At 40.4% G+C, this 22608-nt stretch overlaps 2 long non-coding RNA genes across 2 annotated transcripts; both read right to left on the reverse strand.

Annotated features, from left to right (window-relative positions):
- Positions 1-5526: 5526 nt before the first annotated feature.
- Positions 5527-14618, reverse strand: LOC121393693. Its single transcript, XR_005961263.1, has 3 exons — positions 14428-14618; positions 12280-12453; positions 5527-9057 (listed from the first exon to the last, which is right to left on the reverse strand). It is a non-coding gene; the product is annotated as an uncharacterized LOC121393693 (long non-coding RNA).
- Positions 14619-15046: 428 nt separating this feature from the next.
- Positions 15047-15862, reverse strand: LOC121393694. Its single transcript, XR_005961264.1, has 2 exons — positions 15542-15862; positions 15047-15299 (listed from the first exon to the last, which is right to left on the reverse strand). It is a non-coding gene; the product is annotated as an uncharacterized LOC121393694 (long non-coding RNA).
- Positions 15863-22608: the final 6746 nt, after the last annotated feature.

Consider the following 22608-nt stretch of genomic DNA (forward strand, 5'->3'; position numbering starts at 1 on the left):
GTAAGCGTCATCAGGTCGAGGCTGCACCTGTTTAGGATGCCTTCCCATCTCGTAGCGAAATCTCTGTCTTCCCGGAATAGGCCCGGTTTCAAGCGTAGGCGCAATCCTCGGGGTATCCTCTGTGACTTCACATACTCGGATAGGGTAGAGGAGTGTAGCGACCATGATACTTCTCTCCTTTTTAGCTTTTCCAAGTTGCGCAAAATCTCCGCGTCTCCCGCAGGTGTAAGCGTTGGTAGCGCTTGTGCGGCGTTCAAAATCTTCCTTCTTTCCGCTTCAGTAAAGCTGAAAGTATCAGCACGCTGGTCCGTAGAAGCGGAAATATCGGCAAATGACATAGCGATGGAGACACAATTAAGGGTGCAAACACTGCGGCCGTAGGTTAGTACAGTTCAAGCAAATAGGAGCAGTAGCACACCTGGTCTCTCAGAATCCTCACCGGTGCTTGGGGTTAAAGGAGGACGGCACCTCCAACTAATGACCAATAAGATGAAAACTCCAGCACACGAATGCTTAAGGGTTCAAAACCCGTGTTTATTGTCAATGCCAAACAGGAAACAACGTTTCGGGGGCGTACCCCTTCGTCAGGTGAGTTGTGCAGATCCCACCTCCACCTTAAATAGAGGGCAAACCAGTATAGGTATGTCCTTCAATCCCAAATCAAAGGTTAACCCATAATTAACCACATAGTATCAATATCAAAAAACGAACATATCAATGTACAGATTAAATTAGCAGAAATATCAATCCACATTTACCATCAGAAAAATATTAAACAATGTATTTGGTCAAAAAGCAGTCAAAAAATGTCCATATTAATCATTGGAAAATATCCATATCTGTATACACAATGAAAAAAGAAAAATGTCCAGGAAAGCAAAGTTCAGTAACAACATAAAGTGTACAAAAAACTCTATAAATACGGCTAGATAAGGAAGGATTAGATATTACCTTTCCTTAGATACTTTGTATCGAAACAATAATCAACTTAGGAGAATCTGTAAGACATTTTTCTTTTTTCATTGTGTATACAGATATGGATATTTTCCAATGATTAATATGGACATTTTTTGACTGCTTTTTGACCAAATACATTGTTTAATATTTTTCTGATCGTAAATGTGGATTGATATTTCTGCTAATTTAATCTGTACATTGATATGTTCGTTTTTTGATATTGATACTATGTGGTTAATTATGGGTTAACCTTTGATTTGGGATTGAAGGACATACCTATACTGGTTTGCCCTCTATTTAAGGTGGAGGTGGGATCTGCACAACTCACCTGACGAAGGGGTACGCCCCCGAAACGTTGTTTCCTGTTTGGCATTGACAATAAACACGGGTTTTGAACCCTTAAGCATTCGTGTGCTGGAGTTTTCATCTTATTGGTCATTAGTTGGAGGTGCCGTCCTCCTTTAACCCCAAGCACCGGTGAGGATTCTGAGAGACCAGGTGCGCTACTGCTCCTATTTGCTTGAACTTGTTTAAATGGAGGCAGTGACCTCCATTTGAAAACTGGAGAGAGTCAGAAGAAGAAGGCAATTAATTAAAAACTTTAAAATATAAATAAGGAAGACCAATTGAAAAGTTGCTTAGAATTGGCCATTCTATAACATACTAAAAGTTAACTTGAAGGTGAACCACCTCTTTAACAACATTTAAATGTTAATATTTTACAGTTTGTATCAGCTTCAGTTTCAGATGGCTTTTAAGGATAAAACCATTTATAACCCTTTTTCTCATCTGCAAACCTTTTCTGTTTAAATAAAAAGCATGAATTAACTTGAAGATGTAGCATCATGTACAAGTTTAGTTAGTACCTTCTGTTTTTTTTTTCATTTAGTATTTATTTTACCTTAAATTTTATGAAATGGAAGGAGAAGGATGGCTGCTGTTAAATTTCAGACCCCAATTAGCAGCATACCATATTTTGTATTATGAGGAAGAAACACATAATCAACATATAATTAACTGTGGTCGTGAGCAGCGATATCCAGTGGGTCGCTTTGGGATTGCACACACGGCCCCCTGTTCCCTGGGCTCCTCTGCAGGATCTGCTTCCTCTATAGTAACGATTCACAATAATCCTCTTTCCCCACCTCTCTCGAAGTTCAAGCCCGGTGCTGGTTAGAGAGGTCGGCGCCTCTCCTACTTGAAGATCAGTGAAGGATACCAGACACACGATAGCTAGTGAAGCGGGGGTGACCCCTGCGTGTTTATTGCGTCAAATGTAACGTTTCGGGGGCGTGCCCCTTCATCAGACATGCAGAACAACTCACACAATGTGCTTTATACCGTAAGTAATTAACATAATTATATAAGTGCAAGGTGTAAAACTCCAACAAATTGAATCCAAATATTTAGAAAACCCTTCTTGGAATAGTGACCAAATTGACCTAATATGTTCATCTATCATTTTCAAACCTCGCTTCATTTAGGTTACATTCATTTGTAAACGTGAATCACTTGTTGGCAATTGGCCAGCCAATTGCCATTAAAGAATGTCACTACGAGCTGAATTATTTTGATATTTTGTATAAATTTTATATGTAGATGGTTGGTGTGCACACAAGTGATTCACGTTTACAAATGAATGTAACCTAAATGAAGCGAGGTTTGAAAATGATAGATGAACATATTAGGTCAATTTGGTCACTATTCCAAGAAGGGTTTTCTAAATATTTGGATTCAATTTGTTGGAGTTTTACACCTTGCACTTATATAATTATGTTAATTACTTACGGTATAAAGCACATTGTGTGAGTTGTTCTGCATGTCTGACAAAGGGGCACGCCCCCGAAACGTTACATTTGACGCAATAAACACGCAGGGGTCACCCCCGCTTCACTAGCTATCGTGTGTCTGGTATCCTTCACTGATCCTCTATAGTAACACCACTGCCTGGGCCCACTGCATTTTGGTGCCGAAATCAGCTCTGTGTGCCTGCACCCGGACAAGAAATAGGGCTGATAAATCATGATCTGCTAAACTACACAGGAGATTTTGTTGGTCAGATACCATCAGATTTTATCTCATTGGATGAAGATGCAGCATGCAGCATTCACATCTGATGTCTTTCCACACATCTTATTTTTGTACCATTCCCATTATATTCTGACCCCTGGAACTACATCTGTAGGATATCATCTGTCTATTCTACATCATCCTAAAAAATCTCCTGTGTAGTTTAGCTCGTACTGCTCTTGTTATACAAAGTCTTACCTCTTCCTACATCTGGTAAACTATAATAACCAATTAGACAGCTGTTTTCAAACAGCTTATCAATAAATAGTATCTGCCGTGGGTTACTAGATAAGTAGCAAACTTTAGAACTCTGTTTTTAATATGTTCCACTGCAGAGGAATGTAGGAGTTAATGCATGTTTGTACTTTTATCACTTGTCATCGAACACTTTCTTGAATCTATTTAATGTATCTGCCAGTACAGCCACTTCAGGGAGTGAATTCCACAACTTCACAGCTATTACTGTAAAATTATATTATGGTCCCCTTTATTTTTGTATATAGTTAACTGCTCTAAGCACCTCTTCCTCAGCATAAACAACCTCAACTTTGCCTGTCTGTCTTCATAACTTTTTTTTTATACATTTTTGAGATTATCCAATATCCTTTGCCAGCTTAGTTGCTCTTTTCTTTGTGTTATCATTCAATAATAATCCATTTCAACACTGGAGACCAAGGTTAGTTTTCGTGGTGGCATTTCTCCATCCAGTCACCTGTGTTATAACAAGCACATGGGATTATTTGATGAGCTTTAACCCACTTCTGACTCACTGTGAGACTCACAAGTTTGGGGTTATATAATATTAGAAGCAAAGTTTGTTACAATTGTTTTCACCCATAGCAACCGATCAATAAATATCATTTACTGGTCACTATGGGTTACTGCACCTGGGCAAACATTGTGTCTTTAATTAGATATTGGGGTTAAAGGTCACCTGTTGGCTGAAAATATTTTCCCCAACCAAAGGTGCGAGTTAATAGAGTGCACACTTCGGTTGAGGGGTAACAGTAGTTTTTCTTAAAAAAAAATGCCCCACCAGCGCTAGGACACATGCAAGTGGCTATGTTGGGGCACAAACATGCACATAATGACTGACTTTGCTCATAATGCGTGTGACATTAGAAGCTCATTATGCACATGCACTCTGCATGACATGGCCACTTGCAGCGGGAGCACACTGCCATTGCGAGTGTCCCAGTGCTGGCAGGGCCAATTAAAAAAAAAACTGCTACAGTTACCCCCCAACCGGAGTGTGTGCTCTATTAGCCCTCAAATTTGGTTGGGAAAAATATTTCTCGGCCAGCAGGTGCCCTTTAAGTGTCTCATAGTATGAGACATTTGCACATACAGAGGGTGTATAATGCTGACATATTGCACTATATTGTTTTTAGTGTGTGCTTCCTTATAGAATAAAAAACTTTGCACTTACAGCTACACAGTTTTTAGTGGAAAACTCAATGCCCACATCTATGCACCAAAGTAAGTAAAGTTATATTTTGTTTGACTAACTCAATACAGTAGGATTTGAAATTATTACATATTGTGACAGGTCCCCTTTCAGGAACTAATTGCTTTCCTGAAATTAAAAATCCCAGTGCCCCAGTGTATATATGGTTACATAGTTTACATAGTAAGTTAGGTTGAAAAAAGACACATCTAATGTATCAGCATGTATGACTGATTATGGGGGGCAAATTTACTAATCTACGACACTTCGCCAGGCGTAGATTCGCCAGGACAATGCTTATTTACTAAAATCAGAAGTTGCGTCCAACCATATTTACAGGAGCAACACTCTCAACCCGCATCTTTTTACAAGTAATATACTTTTTGGGGTTAGTCTTAGCCTCAGCCGCAGTGAACTCCTCATTTCCTATTTTTGCCCTCCGGATTGCTGTTTTACAACATTTATTATAGTGTTTATATTCATTAAATGCAGCTTCTGTCACCACAGACTTGTAGTTTTTAAATGTTTTTTTCTTCTTTCCTATTAACTTCTTTACTTCTATATTAAGCCACATAGGGTGCTTCTTAGAGCTACATCTACTCCTTAAAGGAATAAATTGAGTAACAGTAACGATTTCATGTCATTTTAAATGACAGACATTTCTGTTCTGTGCTTTTAGCTGAAAACCTAATGCCCCAATCTATGCTCCGAAGGGCAGCCCTCAAGGCACTAAAATTAGCTTTTCTGAAATGTATGGTTTCTGTTGTCCCAGTGTATATTTGTTAACCAGGGGTTCAATTACTTGCACATTTGCTATAAATTATGGGTCATTAGAGATCATTAGATCCAGTAGAGCATTTTTTTCTGTCATGCATCAAGTTTATAAACTTGTTCCCATTAACTGACCTGGCAGAACTGTTGCTCCAGTCAATATCTTGGTAATTAAAATCCCCCATTATAATTACTTTGCCCAACTAGCAGCCTTTTCTATTTGCATCAGGAGCTTAGCCTCCTCAACTTTACACCTAGTTTTTTAAAATCATTCTTGAGGACTTCACTGCCTCCTGCTTTGTCATTGGTACCTATGTGTACCAAGACTGCCGGGTCTTCCCCAGCCCCTCTCAATAATCTGTTCCACTAAATGTCGAACCCTAGCACCGAGCAAGCAGCAGACTGTTTGGCATGATGGGTCCTTACGTCAGATTACCCTATCTACCTTTCTAATAATTGAATCCCCTATAACTAAAACCAGCACTATTTTATACAGTACATACAAAGAATATATGTTTTCATGTTTATTCTTAGAATTTATGAGGAAAAGCTATAGTTTGTCGTTAGTGCCTGTGATAATTTCAAATATATCAAAAATCAATAAGATTTTATGTGAGAGCATATATAATCTTTCACATATTTAAAGAGAGACGTAAATACCAATGGAGAATGCTGCAGCTACACCTTAATCTCAATAAAGTTAATGTAATTAGCAACAGAAGTGTGAGTCCATTATTATATTCAGAATATATATTTTACATATTTTCCATGAGGCTTTTAGAATGAATTATTATTTCTACTATAGTATTACAAACACTCTAACTGTAATATAATAAAGTTTAGAGATCTTTGCTCTAGGTACACTGTTAATGCTAGATATAAAGTATGGGAAAGTGGTTTCTATAATATTATAGAAACCAGAATCAATACAATGGTTGATATGGGACTGAGTTTTAATATCTAACTAAACAATCAATCTAAGGTACTTTTCATGCTAATTTAAGTATCTAGGACAATAGGAAAAGGCATCTTGTATTGATGATACCTGTTCATCAATATATTTATAGGTCATGCAGTTGAGAAAGAATAACATTTTGTATATGCAGATTCCCCTGGAGCCCCCTAAATTGGATGGATGCTGTTATACTTTGACATTGAGGAAGACCATCTGTCACGTATGGCTCCCTAAATTCAGAACAAGTGCAAAGCTCCCTGGTCACGCTCAATATTCCGCCTGTAGTAGCCGCCTTTGGCCTCGGGAGGAGCCCTCAGCTAATCAGATGCCACCAGGTCTTAACTTGAGAGGAGCAAAGCAGATGTTCTGAACGAGCAAAAGGACACATTCGTTTCCAAGGTTTTGGACGGAAGGCAACAATTCAGTGAGTAGACGAAAAGCATAGAACCAAATTGTACTCCCCTGTCAGACACGATATTGATTGAAGAACCATGATTGAAGAATGTTAGAAATAAACAATTCAGCCAAAGTTTTAGCAGAAGGAAGGTGTGGAAAAGGAATAAAATGACTAATTTTGCTGAATCTATCAGCCACCACCCAAATCACAGTTTTTCCCAGAGAGTCCACTATAAAATCCATCGACAGATGGGACCAGGGTCTATTAGGAATAGGCAATGACCTTAACAATCCCTGTGATAGATTTCTAGAGGATATTGACCTTTGATAAACAAGACAAGAATTGACAAATTTTTGCACACCTTGTTTAAATGAAGGCCAACAAACGTTTTGAGACAATAAAGCAGCAGTTTTGGTAATACCTGGATGAGCCGCCATTTTAGAATCGGTGAGCTTCACAGAGTACCTGCTCCCACTGATTTTTGGGAACAAACAGTCTCCTAGAAGAAGTATGACCTGGAGCCAATGTCTGCACTCTAGACAGGAGTGTGGCAAGATTTGACCCTAAAGCTGCCACAATCACCTCTTTGGGAATAATGAAAACACACTCTAAAGGTTCATACAGACTTGATTCAAAGCTCCTAGTAGTGTATCTGCTTTAATATTCTTGAAACCAGGCCTGTATGTTAGTGTTAGGCACTGCAGCTCTGCAGCTCTGTGCCTTAACTTGCAGCTGCCTTCCACTGACGATTTAAAGGGCAACGCATTCGCAGTTGTGCTGCGCAGTTATACTTACGTCTACCCAGAAGTAACTTCCGGGAAGACTTGTCCAGTAAATCTATTGGTTTGGATCTACGACATTTGACCTCACATTTGGCTTCTGTTACCCAGCTTAGTTGGACGGATTTTCAGGCTTGACCCACCGTGTTCAGACTTTTCTCATTATCTGTTGGCTCTGTTTCTCAGATGGTGCTCCCTAGCAACAGCACTACACTGTTCCTCCTGCCTATGAATGAGTTAAAAGTTCCTCAAGTTACATTGTAACATTAAATTCCTAACAGTTAAAGTAAACCTGATAAAGAATAAAGCCCATTTGGCCTGTCTTGAATTCAAACATTTTGCTGACTCAATATACAGTAGATTCTTATGATCAGTATAAACCGTGATAGTATGTTTAGCCCCCTCCAACAAGTGTCTCCATTCCTCAAAGGCCCATTTAATAGCCAACAATTCTCTACTACCAATATCACAATTGGCCTCAGAAGACGATAAAAAATAAGGAGTAAATGAAAAAGCTGAGATACAATTTGCATGCCTCTTGGAAAATAAAAAACTTACTCCTATCCCCACTAAACTTATCAGGGAAGGAGATTTCAGGTTCATGAGAACTACCTTTATAACCCAGGGTAGATGGGAAGACCCCACAGGAACTGCAGCAGGTGGTTGTATCGCAGGGATAGGTAGTTGCTGAACGGCATGTAGCTTGGCTTAGAGAGTATGCAGACCTTGGACCATGAAGTCTTGTTTCCTCTCTTTTTCCTCTAAGCGCTGTAGGAGGGTAGAGAGGAACATCTCGTGGTGAGAGGAGCAGCGGCAGCATGACCTTCGGCACCCATCTTTGGCCCGTTATACTGTCACGTTCAGCTCCCAAAATTCAGAATTCAAACCCAAAGCCCCTATAAATAGTTTGAATTTTGTGCCAAATCACGATGATGTCATTACGCAAGGTGTGTAAATAGGAAACCAGCAACTAAGAAGAAAATACACCATGCGGCGGGGTCCCCGCAGGAGGCATGGCGGGCATCCCCGCGGCCCACTAGACTACCAGGGTGAGTCGTTACAGTGAGTACCTGTGCCCCCATGTTGGCCTGCTTTCATCCCTAAGCCTGAAACTCCCTCCCCCCCTTGATGACGAGTCTGCCCGCATGTTACTTAACTTCACTGGGGTGGTGTCAGCCTCCATCACCCACTCCCTATCATCTGCCCTCCTCTCTGTGGGGCCCCTTGTAGGCAGAGGCATCTATGTCTCCCCTACTTACCCCTTGCTCCTGACTGTCCCTGGGAATGAGGGTCTTATGCCCCTCCCTCCGCCTACATGGCCCCCCCGGATCCTGCCTGCCCTAGGCACCCGCCTCTTCTAATCCCTAGTGAGCCATTGGTGGGGACGAGCATTGCCTCTGACTCCCTGGGGTCCCCCTTTTTTGATCCTCCAACACTCCCTTTACTTAGCTCTACGGCTGTCCTCAGACTCCCATCTGTGGTATCAGTCCCGGCTCTGTTCCTTGCTCTGGCTGCAGTGACATCACCAAAGTCTCACAGCAAGTCTAGCAATGCCTCCTGCTCTTCCGGGTCTGTGCCTCTGTCTTCCTTCCTTCCTCCTGATGTCCTCTTCCACCCTGAGCCTTCCTGCACCACCGACAATGTCCTCCTCCATCCTGGGCCTTCTGGTGGGGTTCCTTACCTGTGGAGAAAAGCTTTCCCTCCTTTTTACATAGTTAGTTAGTTAGTTAAATTGGGTTGAAAAAAGACAAAATCCATCAAGTTCAACCCCTCCAAATGAAAACCCAGCATCCATACACACACCCCTCCCTACTTTTAATTAAATTCTATATACCCATTCCTATACTAACTATAGAGCTTAGTATCACAATAGCCTTTGATATTATGTCTGTCCAAAAAATCATCCAAGCCATTCTTAAAGGCATTAACTGAATCAGCCATCACAACATCACCCAGCAGTGCATTCCACAACCTCACTGTCCTGGCTGCGAAGAACCCCCTACTTTGCTACAAATGAAAGTTCTTTTCTTCTAGTCTAAAGGGGTGGCCTCTGGTATGGTGATCCACTTTATGGGTAAAAAGGTCCCCTGCTATTTGTCTATAATGTCCTCTAATGTACTTGTAAAGTGTAATCATGTCCCCTCCCAAGCGCCCTTTTTCCAGAAAAAACAACCCCAACCTTGACAGTCTACCCTCATAATTTAAGTCTTCCATCCCTCTAACCAATCTGGTTGCACGTCTCTGCACTCTCTCCAGCTCATTCATATCCCTCTTAAGGACTGGAGTCCAAAACTGCACTGCATACTTGTAAGGAAATTCTTGAGTAAATACTTGAAACGCATGATATGTGAAATGTAGCTTCTTTTACCAATAACATGTCCTTGTGATAATTGTAGCTTCTTTAACAATAACAAGTCTTTGTGATAATTTGAAACAGTGCATTTGTACGCAGCTAACTGTCCCCTGAATAAATGACGTAAATGTGGGGCCAGATCAGCTGCATAAAGATTGTAACATTTTACAGTATCTATAAAAAGCCAGATACTTTCTGTATTAGCTGGTCAACCTGCAGCTTATTTCTGTATTGCTTGTCCCCTCGCACCGAGTATAAAACTTATCACATTCCTCTGAACCCTGAATGGTCATTGGCAGATTTTTCTAACAATACTCCAGATGAGGCCATACCAGGGACCTATAAAGAGGCATAATTATGTTTTCATCCCTTGCGTTAATGCCCTTTTTTATGCAAGACAGAACTTTATTTGCTTTAGTAGTCACAGAATAACACTGCCCAGAATTAGACAGCGTGTTATCTACAAAGACCCCTAGATCCTTCTCATTTAAGGAAACTCCCAACACACTGCCATTTAGTGTATAACTTGCATTTATATTATTTTTGCCAAAGTGCATAACCTTTCATTTATCAACATTGAACCTCGTTTTCCAGTTTGCTGCCCAGTTTTCCAATTTAGACAAATCACTCTGCAAAGTGGCAGCATCCTGCATGGAACCTATAGTTCTGCACAATTTAGTATCATCTGCAAAAATAGAAACAGTACTTTCAATGCCCACCTCCAGGTCATTAATAAACAAGTTGAAAAGCAAGGGACCTATTACAGAGCCCTGCGGTACTCCACTAACAACACTGGTCCAATTAGAAAATGTTCCATTTACCACCACTCTTTGTAGTCTATCTTTTAGCCAGTTCTCTATCCAGGTACAAATACTATGTTCCAGGCCAACATTCCTTAATTTAACCAGTAACCTTTTGTGTGGCACTGTATCAAATGCTTTAGCAAAGTCTAAGTAAATCACATCCACTGCCATCCCAGAATCGAAGTCTCTACTTACCTTTTCATAAAAGAAATTAAGTTAGTCTGGCAAGATCTATTACGCATAAAACCATGCTGGCACAAACTCATAGTAGTATGATTTGCTATGAAGTCCAGTATCTTATCCTTTATTAACCCTTCGAAAAGCTTTCCTACCACTGACATCAGACTAACTGGCCTATAGTTTTGAGGTTAAGAAAGGGATCGTTTTTTGAATAGTGGCACCACATTAGCAATTCGCCAGTCTCTCAGCACTATGCCAGATCTCAATGAATCCTGAAAAATGAAGTAAAGAGGTTTGGCAATCACAGAGCTAAGCTCGCTAATTACCCTGGGATGAATACCATCTGGCCCCAGACCTTTGTTAATCTTAACATGTTCTAGTCTCTTTTGAATTTCTTCATGTGTGAACCATGCATCATTAGTTGTATTACTAGAATTTGTACTATTAAGAAGGAAACCTTCACTTATTGGTTCCTCATTTGTGTAGACAGATGAAAAATATGAGTTCAGAATCTGCTCTTTTATTTTGTTTTCATCAACTAGCTGACCCCCCTCTGATAGTAAGGGTCCCACCCCTTCCTGCTTCATTTTTGTACTATTAACATATTTAAAAAAGAATTTTGGAATTTTTTTACTGCTTGCTGCAATATACTTTTCTATATCCATTTTAGCTTGCCTTATAGCTTCTTTGCATGATTTATTGGCCTCCTTGTACCTTATAAATGTTTCAGCTGTACCAGCTAACTTGAAAGCCTTAAAAGCACGTCTTTTCTTACCCACCTCAACACCAACGCTTCTATTGAACCAAAAAGGTTTTGCTTTGCAATGACGTTCCTTGCTTACAAGTGGAATATACTGACAAGTATATTTATTAAGCAGCATTTTAAAGACACTCCTCCAACCTCTTAGCCATTCTTTCCCCTAGCACCGCTGACCCCGTTCCATTGAGGTGCAAACCGTCACAACTGTATAGGTTGTACCCCAACGAAAAATCAGCCCAGTGCTCTAGGAACCCAAACCCTTCCTTCATACACCTAGACTTGAGCCACGCATTTAGCTCCCTAAACTCCCGCTGTTTTCCTAAACTTGCACGTGGCATGGGCAAAATTTCAGAAAAGATGACATTGGAAGACCTTTCCTTGATCTAGAGCCTAGATCCTTGAAATCACTCTTTAAGGTCTTCCATCTACCATTTATTTTGTCATTAGTACCGATATGCACTAAGACAGCTGGGTCAAGCCCAGCCCCACCCAATAATTTGTCTATCCGATCAACCACATGTCGAACCCTGGCACCAGGTAGACAGCAAACTGTTTGGTTGTAGCGATCCGGACGACAAATTACCCTATACACTTTCCCTACAACCACAATCTGCTTAGGCCTGACTCTACTCTCCTCCCACCACTACTAGAGAAACTGGTCTCCCGGCTGTTAGAGAGATCAGCCCCATCTAGAATTGCCAATCCAGAGTTCATACTCCATCATGTGCACTGTGCACTGAGTCAGACCTTCAATGCACAGTCTGCCATATGTATGCAGACTTGGAACAAGAGATCCAAAATGCTCACCTCTGTGGTGGTTGTGAGCAAATTGTCACTTTGGATGCTGGTCCCAAGCTCTCCTATTCCTCCCGAAATCTCTGAGAGTGCAGAACCCTTCTCCTCGGTGCACCTCTTTTTCCTCTCTTCACTACCATCTCAATGAAGATTTACGAAGCTGCAGCTGCTTCACAGGTACATGTCCTGTAGGAGACAAAAAAACAAAGGTTAATCTACCTGTCCTCTGCTTCCCTTTCTTTAAGTAACCCCTTCAGGACTTACCTGCCCCCTGGTTCTGCCCCTGCCAGCCCATCCCCTTTTTCCTATTGGGGGGGTTGGGAGTGACTAGCCACCATGTAAACACTCTAGGGGGAGGGGGCTCTGACTAAACTCACATCGGCTCTATGCAGGCCTCATTCCCTTAAGTTTACCTTTGAAAACTATATATTGTTTTTTTTTCGGGAGAGTCTGAACTTTCTAAATCTATTTGAATTTATACTGAAAAATATTTAATTTTACTCACGAATATCCAACTGATTTGGAAAGCTTCATGTCTCTTGAACATGCCAATACCAGATGTATAGTTTTAAGGAGATTTAGGACTTCTGTACAGCAAAAACTCCCAGCAGTATATTACCGAATTTTGAAAGCACGCAGAAAACAGCATTCTTTAGATTCCAAGACCAAAAAATCCTAAAACAGTAGATTTATCCCAGAAACCATATATTTTTGAAAAGTACATATTCTGCTGATTCCAAAATGGGTAACTACGTCTCTCTACTCCTAACTACCAAACATCAAAGCTTGTCTGAACGTAGCGATTTTTAAATCACTAAAATCCAACAAAACCACAAAAAAAAAAAAATCAATACTTTTTTTTCCAAATCAAAGTTTGAATATTTCAGCATGGCCAAATAGGTTTTACGGACAGAAACACCTACGCAAAGCCGAGAATGCAATACAATGGTTAAACATGCAATAAATTGGCTAAAAATGCCCCAAAATCACCGGAATTGTAATATAATCACTATGTTGCGTACAAAAATTATTGCGCATTGTGATTAGCAAATACGCTATTCGCAATGGCAATAAAACATTTTTTTCAGGCAAAACAACACATGTTGCAGTAAGAAAAATAAAAAAGCTAAAAAAATTGTGTGTGTATATGTGTGTGTGTACACTAGGCAAATTGTGTGTTGTGTGCCTGTGTGTGTGTGCGCAAGTATGTGAGAGTATTGTGAATGTATGAAACCCCCCATATCCCCCAAAAATGTATGTGAGTGTGTGTAAGTGTAAATGTAAGTGTATACGTGTGTAAAATGTGTGTTTGTGTATTTGTGTGTGTTGAAGTCCATTGAAGAAGAGGCAGAACGGTCCTCGAATTGGATCCGGTAAGGAGGGCTTGTGGGGGGGGGGCCCTTGGGGGCATAGAATGTAGAAGCAGGAGCAGGCATGTATTCTACTTGTGCCTGCTGCTGTCTATGGGGCCCCTGGGCGATCGCACCATAGGGCTCACTCATTCCCCCCTCCTGCTCGTTGCCTAGGGTTAGGGGAATTAGCAGGGAGGGAAGGCGCGGCTTTACAAGCCACTCCTTTGCTTCCTCAGTGTGAAATGCTGCAGAACATAGAATCTACATTCTGTGGCATTTCAGCACACTTTGCTGAAATGCCCGATTGTACGTTATGTGGCATTTAAAAGGTTAATAAAAGAAGCAGTAGAGTAACACATAGTCAAAGTTTCCTTGCATATCACACTGGTTAGGTCCATCAACATGGTCTCACTGGTAATTTTGATCTCATATGTACATTATTGTGTTTGTCATAGTCATTGTCCTGTCCCCGTCACTGTGAGAAGTGAATCAACAGGCAGTTTACTCGCCCTTCAATCACCACACTGTATAAGTTTTGGAACTTGTTTAATGCTGATGATCAAAAGAAGGTAGAACTGTAGATACAAACAATATAGAGATATCAGAATACATTCTGGATACATGAGATACAGATGAAATGCAATAAAACATATATAAACATCTGATACGTGTTATACAGTCCTAATGAGGCCTAACACAGGTTACTGCTGAGAGGGAAACACTGGGTTAAAAACTACAACCAGGATGCACATAGCAGTAAAATACACATAGTATAATGAACAGGCATTAAGGCAAAATGCAAGCTTACCAACGATGCTTGGATAGGCCTGCTTGGAAACAAGGATGGGTGAGGATTTTACAGAGTGTAGTGAATTGTGGCTGTTACTACAGAAATGACAGCTTCCTCTCTGCACCAGGAAGTGATGTCATCAAATGTGACAGGGAGAATTTCAGAATGGATAATAAACATCTGCCAGGCCGCAGTGCTAGAAACAACCAGCAGGGGGGTACCCTAGATGCTAAATACACATACTTATAAGAAATCGTTACATATGAAGAATTTGACAGCACTTAAAGAATAATTATACATGGAATACAGACAGAACTACTGCTGTGGCAGCACAGTCATCATACTGCCTGTTTCGATCATTTTACACTAGATAATTTTGGGACTTCTCTGTATACTACAGTGTGATATATATATATATATATATATCTATATATATATATATGATTCTTAGGACCAAAAGGGAGGACTGAGAAAGAACAACATTCTGGGTATGCAGATTCCTCCAGGAGCCCCCCTTACTTGGATGGATTTTGTTCTAAAACTAGCTTTGTTAATACTACCTTCAGCTTGCGGAAGACCATTTGATTGGTTATGCAACTTCACCAAAGTTGAGAACAGACAGGACGCTATAGCAGAATTACTGCTGATATGCTCTTTTATTTTCCACACAACATGTTTCGGACAGCATATGTCCTTTTTCAAGTGTGAATACAAGTGAATTACAAAACGATTTATATAGACCACACAGAGGTGAGTGTAACCACACCCCCCACCTGATAAATTAATTAGTAAGCATTAAACGATCCCATATGTGGATATATGTAATATATCAAAAGTTCATGTTGTGACAATCATATAAAACAAAGTGCAGGATTTCCCATTTTCAAAGCCTGGAAGATTAAAAAAGACTGTTAAATAAGTGTTAATAATAATTCATGTGTCTTAAAAATTTAATATGTATCATAACCACATATATAAATAAACAAGTTAAAAACATTAGAAAACTTGATACAAAGCGGAAGCACTGCCTCGAATAGGCCTACTTCTGCTCAGGACACATATTGCACCACAAACATATATATATTAAGCTTTCCCTGCTGAAATATGCATTTCGAAAGAAGTATAATCTTACCCTTTAGAAGCGAAAATTTGATTTTCAAAATCTGTAAAAAGATTAAAAAATTGTGTTATCATAAGGCGAATTATAAAAAGGGTATTAAGCTCCAATGGTCATTAAGGCCCATGGGTGACATTGTGTTGAGTTTTTTAATCCATCGAGCTTCATGTTGAAGGAGCATTTTCTGAATATTACCCCCTCTTTTGGGTAACTTAACATTTTCCAATACAAGCCACCTTAATTGCATTTGGTTGTGACCATGAGACGCAAAGTGCCTAGATACTGGGGTGTCTGATTGGGTACCTGATTTAAAATTTCTAATATTACCCCTGTGCTCTTTAATTCATTCTTTTACTGCTCTACTTGTTTGGCCTATATAGGCCAAACCACAGGGGCATTTTAGCATGTAGATTACGTTCTTAGTGTCACAGGTAGAAAAATCTCTTAGGTTTATAATGTTACCTCTAGTGGGATGATTCACTGATTCACCTTTAATAATCGACGAGCAACATATGCAGTTTAAACATGCAAATGTGCCTCTTTTTGGTGGTCCCCAAAATGTTGTTTGTCTTTTATGGTGTATAATGTCCGAAGGACATAAAGAGTCTCTAAGATTACGACCTCTAGTGTAACTAAAGATAGGATTTTGTTTAAAGGCAGACCCATATTTCGCATCCTGTTGCAGAATAGGCCAGTATTTCTTGATGATTTGTTCAATTTTTTTACTTTGTCTCCCATATTTTGATACAAAGGGAATTCTATCTATGTTCTGCTGTTTAGAAACGGACCCTTTCAAAAGATCCTGTCGATTAATTTTACTAATTTCTTTTTGTATCGATTTTAATTTTACCAAAGGGTACCCTCGTTCAGATAATTTGTGGGTAAGGGTGTCTGCAGCCCGTTTGTACTGTACGTCAGTGGTTGCTATGCGTCGTGCACGTATATACTGGCTTTTTGGTATGGCACCCAATGTATGTAGATTATGATAACTGGAATGGAGTAGTAGTGTATTACGATCTGTAGGTTTAGAGTACATTTCAGTGTAAATTTTACTGTCACAAATGCTCAATCTAACATCTAAAAAATTTAGAGATGTGTCAGAGAATTCACCAGTGAATTTTATAGTGGGATGGAACGAATTAGCCATAGTCAGCATATCTGTAAATACTTGTTCAGTACCTTGCCAAAGTATCAAAATATCGTCCACATACCGCCAGTATTTAAAAATATATTTACTGTACGGACCATTCAAAAAGATTTTTTGTTCCAAGTGGTGGACAAAAATATTTGCAAAGGATGGTGCCACCGATGCCCCCATCGACGTACCCTGGCGTTGCCAGTAGAATTTCTCGTCAAACCTAAAGTAGTTTTTATGTAATACTAAGGTCAGGCAATCCAATAGAAAATAGATTAGATGATGGTCGATATTTGTTTCTAGAAGTGATTCTTCTATATACTGGAGGCCTTCATTCTGGGGAATGGCAGTATACAGACTCTGTATGTCTATACTGCAAAGACGTAAACCGGTATTAGGGAGGGATATGTCCTGAACTTGTCTAAGTAAATCATTAGTGTCCAAAAGGCATGTGGGTATGCCACGTACAATAGGTTGAAAATATTGGTCCACTAATTTAGACAAGGGTTCCAGAACCGATCCAATCCCAGAAATAATGGGGCGCCCTGGTGGGTTAGCCAGGGATTTATGGATTTTGGGTAACAGATGTAAAATTGGTGTACGGGGGTGTTCTGTAATAAGGAAATCCTTAGTTGATGTATTAATCACACCTTGTTCCCATGCTTCCGTAACCAGACCATCCACCTCCCTTTTGATTGCCCAAACGGGGTCATTAGATATTAACTCATAATGTTCAGGTATGGACAGTTGTCTATTGGCCTCTTCCATATACTGGGAAGAGTTCATTATGACTATAGCACCCCCTTTATCAGCTGGTCTAATTATAATTGCTGAATTATTAGTTAAAGTATGTAGAGCCTCCTTTTCCTTTACAGACAGATTGTGTAAATACTTTGGATTACCCCTTACATCCCATATTTTTTGGACCTCCTTACGTATTACATTCTCAAAAGTAGAGATGGCTGCATTATCAATTAGAGGATTAAATGTGCTGGGTTTTTTTAATTGGCTAGGGTGAAAAGATATAGCGGAATCAGTATTTGGATAATCACAAAAATACATTTTCAATTTCAATCTCCTAACAAATTTCAAAAAATCTATTTCCCAGTCATGCACGTTATTCTCATAATATGGTATATAACCCAGACCTTTGTTTAGTAGTGAAGTTTCCACAGCAGTCAAAGTATGTGAGGATATATTAATACACAAGTCTAGTACCTCACTTTCTGGTGGGTTCGTTGCGGGTATCGTTCCCTTGGTATTGGTGCTCGTGGGTTTCTGTACGTGGGTTTCATTGGTTATTTGAGCAGTTCTTTGTTTTTTGTGTTGTGACTTGTGAGGAGATATCTCTGTGTTATCTGTATTTTCTTAATGCCCTTTAATGCAGTAAGTGCTTATGATACAGGCCCTGGTGCCAATGCTGTTTCACACAGGGATTTAAACAAGAGAAACAATCTTTATTTAACAATCAACCCTGACGGGGGCCTTTGTCAAGATATATATATTATAACAGAATGGCTGATAGAATACCTGGAAAAAGTCCTGGATGCAGTTTATGTTTGTCACAGGTTTCTGTTAGAATGGTCCAGGTTTTCTTGCACTCAGGTAGGCTAATTTTAAGCAGCTTTCCCAGTTTAGAAGTGTGTAGAAGAACTGGGAAGGAGATTTTGTGTTTTCCAAGTTGATCTGCAGGTTGATGAAAAAGCCTGGAAAGAGAAACAGAAAAAAATCCCTCCTAACCAACTACCGTAGGTGTTTTTTGGCTTTGCTTTATGTCATTAATGAACAATGGGCAAATCTGCACCTGTGTAGTTACCAATGCCAACCAATCACAACTTTGCTTTGATTACTAATAATTGATTGGTTGCTATGGGTTACTGTCAAGTTTGGCAAAGCCCATAAAGTCACTCACAACTTACAATATTTTTTTGGCCACATGCAGACACTCCTAAAACCACACTCAATTTACAAAACATACACCAGACATGCCAGTATAATTAATATAAAAAAAATAATACTGAGCACTGGTTTGCTAGATTGTATTGGTTTGCTGGATTGTACTCATTTGCTGGCGTGTACTGGTTTGCTCACTGACTGGCACTGATTTGATGACTGCCACTCATATTTGTATTTTACTGGTCTGATTGTACTGATTTGCTGGCTTTTACTGGTTTGACGACTGCCACTGGTATTTGTATTGTACCGGTCTGATTGTACTGATTTGCTGGTTTGTACTGGTTTGCTCACTGACTGGCACTGATTTGATGACTGGCACTCATATTTGTATTGTACTGGTCTGATTGTACTGATTTGCTGGCTTTTACTGGTTTGATGACTGCCACTGGTACAGTATTTGTGTTGTACAGGTCTAAATTGCTGCATTGTACTCATGGAACAGGATGGAAGGCAGGCAGTGTGTGTTTGGGCACTCCAGGTCCTTCCCCCCCTCCCCCATTCGCAAGGTTGGACTGGGCTGGCAGGACACTGAGAAAAAAACAGATTGGCCGCTTCGCATGGCCTGCTCTCCGAAAACTCCACCTCCCACCTGACGCGATCCGGTATGCGCTAGTGGGGGAGGTGGCAAGGCATGTAGAGTGGCAGAGCGGGATTTCTAGGAGGGGGATAAGGGCCTTGATATGCCAGCCTTTGTGGGCCCAGTTGGCTCAGATCTACCTGCGCTCCTGACCTCCACCCCCTGATTAAAGAAATCACAAGCACAGGTAGGCGAGGAGGGGGGCGGGGGGCTTGAGGGCAGAGCGGGATTTATGGCTCGGGAAGGGGGTCTGAAGTTTGCCTGTGGGGGGGGCCCATAGCGGGGTCTGTGGGGCCCCTGATGCGGCAGCCCCGGTGGGCTCAGACCCCCCCAGTCCGACACTGCCTATTCATCTGTCTGTCAAGTTTTGAAAATGTATTTTTGAGTAGGCAAGCAACAAACAACTTCCAACAAACGACTCTCTACTATCAAAAGCAAGCACTGTGATCATTGAAGAACTAAATAACACAGCCAGTATGGTACTACTAAGCTAGCTGCTGCTGAGACTGCTCCTGCGTCTACCACACTGTCAATAGCTGCCTGTACTTCATCAGCTTGACTCCTTCTTTCTGTATTGATGTCACACGCAAAGTGTGACGTCTACTCTCTGTGCATGTAGCTGAGACTCTCCATGGCAGCCAGCTACGTGTTGCACGGGGCTCATTTATTGAACTTCACATTTTTTCTTGTGGAGTGTTTAAAGGGGAAACTTGAATATTTAGAAGAAAAAAACCTAAAATTTGTAGAATTTTATTATACCCCAATACTGCTAAAAATCAGAATCTAAAAAAAAATTATCTCAAACTTGTCAAGGTCATGTAGAAGTCAATGGCATATGTCCCTAAAGATGTTTCTTGACATTGAGATCTGTGCTGATTTTCGCTCGAAATTCAATGATTCAAAGTCGAGTTTTTGGAGCAATCAAGTTGTTTTAATAAAAAACTAAATAAACTTGAGTTTTAGTTAATAACCCCTGTGACAGGGTGTTTGGGAAACACCACTGTCTTGGATTTTCTCTTACTTTGGAATAATAAAACAGTAGCTTGTACTTGATCCCAACTAAGATATAATTAATCCTTATTGGAGGCAAAACCAGCCTATTGGGTTTATTTAATGTTTACATGATTTTCTAGTAGACTTAAGGTATGAAGATCCAAATTACTGAAAGATCCATTATCCAGAAACCCCCAGGTCCTGAGCATACTGGATAACAGGTTCCATACCTGTTCTCAAAGGATCTAAGCATGATAGTCTAAAATACATTTTAAAGACATTTTAAATACATTAAAGACAAGGGTTAATCAGTGCAGCATTAAAGGGGTCATTCACCTTTACATTAACTTTAATATGGTGCACAGAGGGATATTCTGAGAAACTTTGCAATTGTTTTTTTAATTTTTTTTATTTGTGGTTTGCATTATTTAGCTTTTTATTCAGCAGCTCTCCAGTTTGCAATTTCAGCCATCTGGTTGCTAGGGTCCAAATTACCCTAGCAACTATAAATTGATTTGAATGAAAGAATAGGATATGACTTGCAGAGAGCCTGAATAAAAAAAAAAAAGCAGCAATAAACGTATAGCCTTACAAGGCATTGTGCAAGATGGTGGCAATTCCATGTATAAATACCCCCAGAACTCATGACAGGATGGCATTGTGGCAATTCTATGTATAAATACCCCCAGAACTCAGAGCAAGATTGTACTGTGGCAATTCTATGTATAAAAACCCACAGAACTCAGAGCAAGATGGTACGGTGGCAATTCTATGTATAAATACCCCCAGAACTCAGAGCAAAATGGTACGGTGTTAATTCCATGTATAAATACCCCCAGAACTCAGAACAAGATGGTATGGTGGCAATTCCATGTATAAATACCCCAAGAACTCAGAGCAAGATGGTACGGTGGCAATTCCATGTATATTTATACCCCCAGAACTCAGAGCAAGATGGTACGGTGGCAATTCCATGTATAAATACCCCCAGAACTCAGAGCAAGATGGTACGGTGGCAATTTTATGTATAAATACCCCCAGAACTCAGAGCAAAAATGTAAATGTGCCAGCTAGTAAAAAAAAAAAAAAAAACAGTCCAAATCCTTACCAGTAATATCCCTGTGTTGAGACAGATGGGGGGTGGGATGGGGGTCATTGAGCCACCAACTTGCCTTTTAGCAAGTCCATAGCCCAGCCTAACAGAAAACTCTTTCTCCTCCCTCAGTGTGGGGGGGAAATTCAAATCAGTCCGGGTAGCAGCCAGCAAGTCTGTAACTGATCACTGCAGGCTGCAGGTCTGTAGCACTTGGCTCTTCTGCTGCTTGTGTTCCTAACCCCCCTTGCTCTCCCCAATGCAGCCTGGACAAGTCACACAAAAAGTTACACAGGCAGGAGACAGATACCAGACCAGCATCATAAATCACTGTGCGCTCTTAAAAAAACTTTGTGCGGCATCGAATGACGTTGGTGGGGGAGGAAAAAAACGCCAAGCAAAAAACCACACCAGCACATGAGACTTGTGTCTGCAGGGCAAGCCCTTGCAAAAGTTTTACTGCAATGGTGAAGCGTTTCGGGGCTCCGCCCCTTTGTTGGTGGGGGAGGAACAGCGGGTCCTGCTACTGGCTACTTTCTTGGTGCAGGCCCGATTGGATGCAATCAGTCTCAGGCCAGCACTGCAGTTGGTGACGTCATGTTCAATACGCCGCAGAGAACGGCACACTCGATTGCAAGTAAAATTTGTTTAGGGACACGGGCCCCATAGGGGGTGCAGGGGCATGGACCCTGGTATAGCTGCACACATTGCACCCCCTGTAGTTCCGCCACTGGAAAACCCTGAATGTTTTGCTTTGAAGTTGCTGAACTGTACCCTCAATGTTTTGCATTGAAGCTTGCTGAACTGTGTTTTCTGTTGCCTTTTGTTTGGAATGCCTAGTGCCTAAATACCTGTGTTTTGTCCAAAGCCTTGGTGTCCCTGTCTCTAAGCTCAAAATCCTATGCTTACTTGACTAAACGCTAATTACCCCAAAAAGTGCATGTGCAGGCGAGTGGCATGTCACACACCATAAATTCATCCTTTCCCCCTCAGATGCCCATGGTTACTGCTCAGGTGCAAATTTGCCCAGTGCTGTTAAATGACCCCAAGTGTCTGGACATTAAAAAATTTCATCTTTTAAAGTTAAAAGCTCAGTCTTATTCAGAAAAGAATGCCTTTAATTATACATGTTCCTGGAAGAGGCTATATTTTGCCTTCAGAGTCTTTCAGTGTTCATTTTTCTGACATTTCTACATTTACAGAATGTCAGAATTTTGAATGCACTCTATTTTATCAGCATGTGAGTTCATCAACTTACTTTTCTTTTTAAATATAAATATAAAATTACATTCTATTTGTTTAATGTTTAACATATACTTTTCTACAAT

Source organism: Xenopus laevis, chromosome 5L (assembly GCF_017654675.1).
Source record: "Xenopus laevis strain J_2021 chromosome 5L, Xenopus_laevis_v10.1, whole genome shotgun sequence".
NCBI classification, from domain to species: Eukaryota; Metazoa; Chordata; class Amphibia; order Anura; family Pipidae; genus Xenopus; species Xenopus laevis.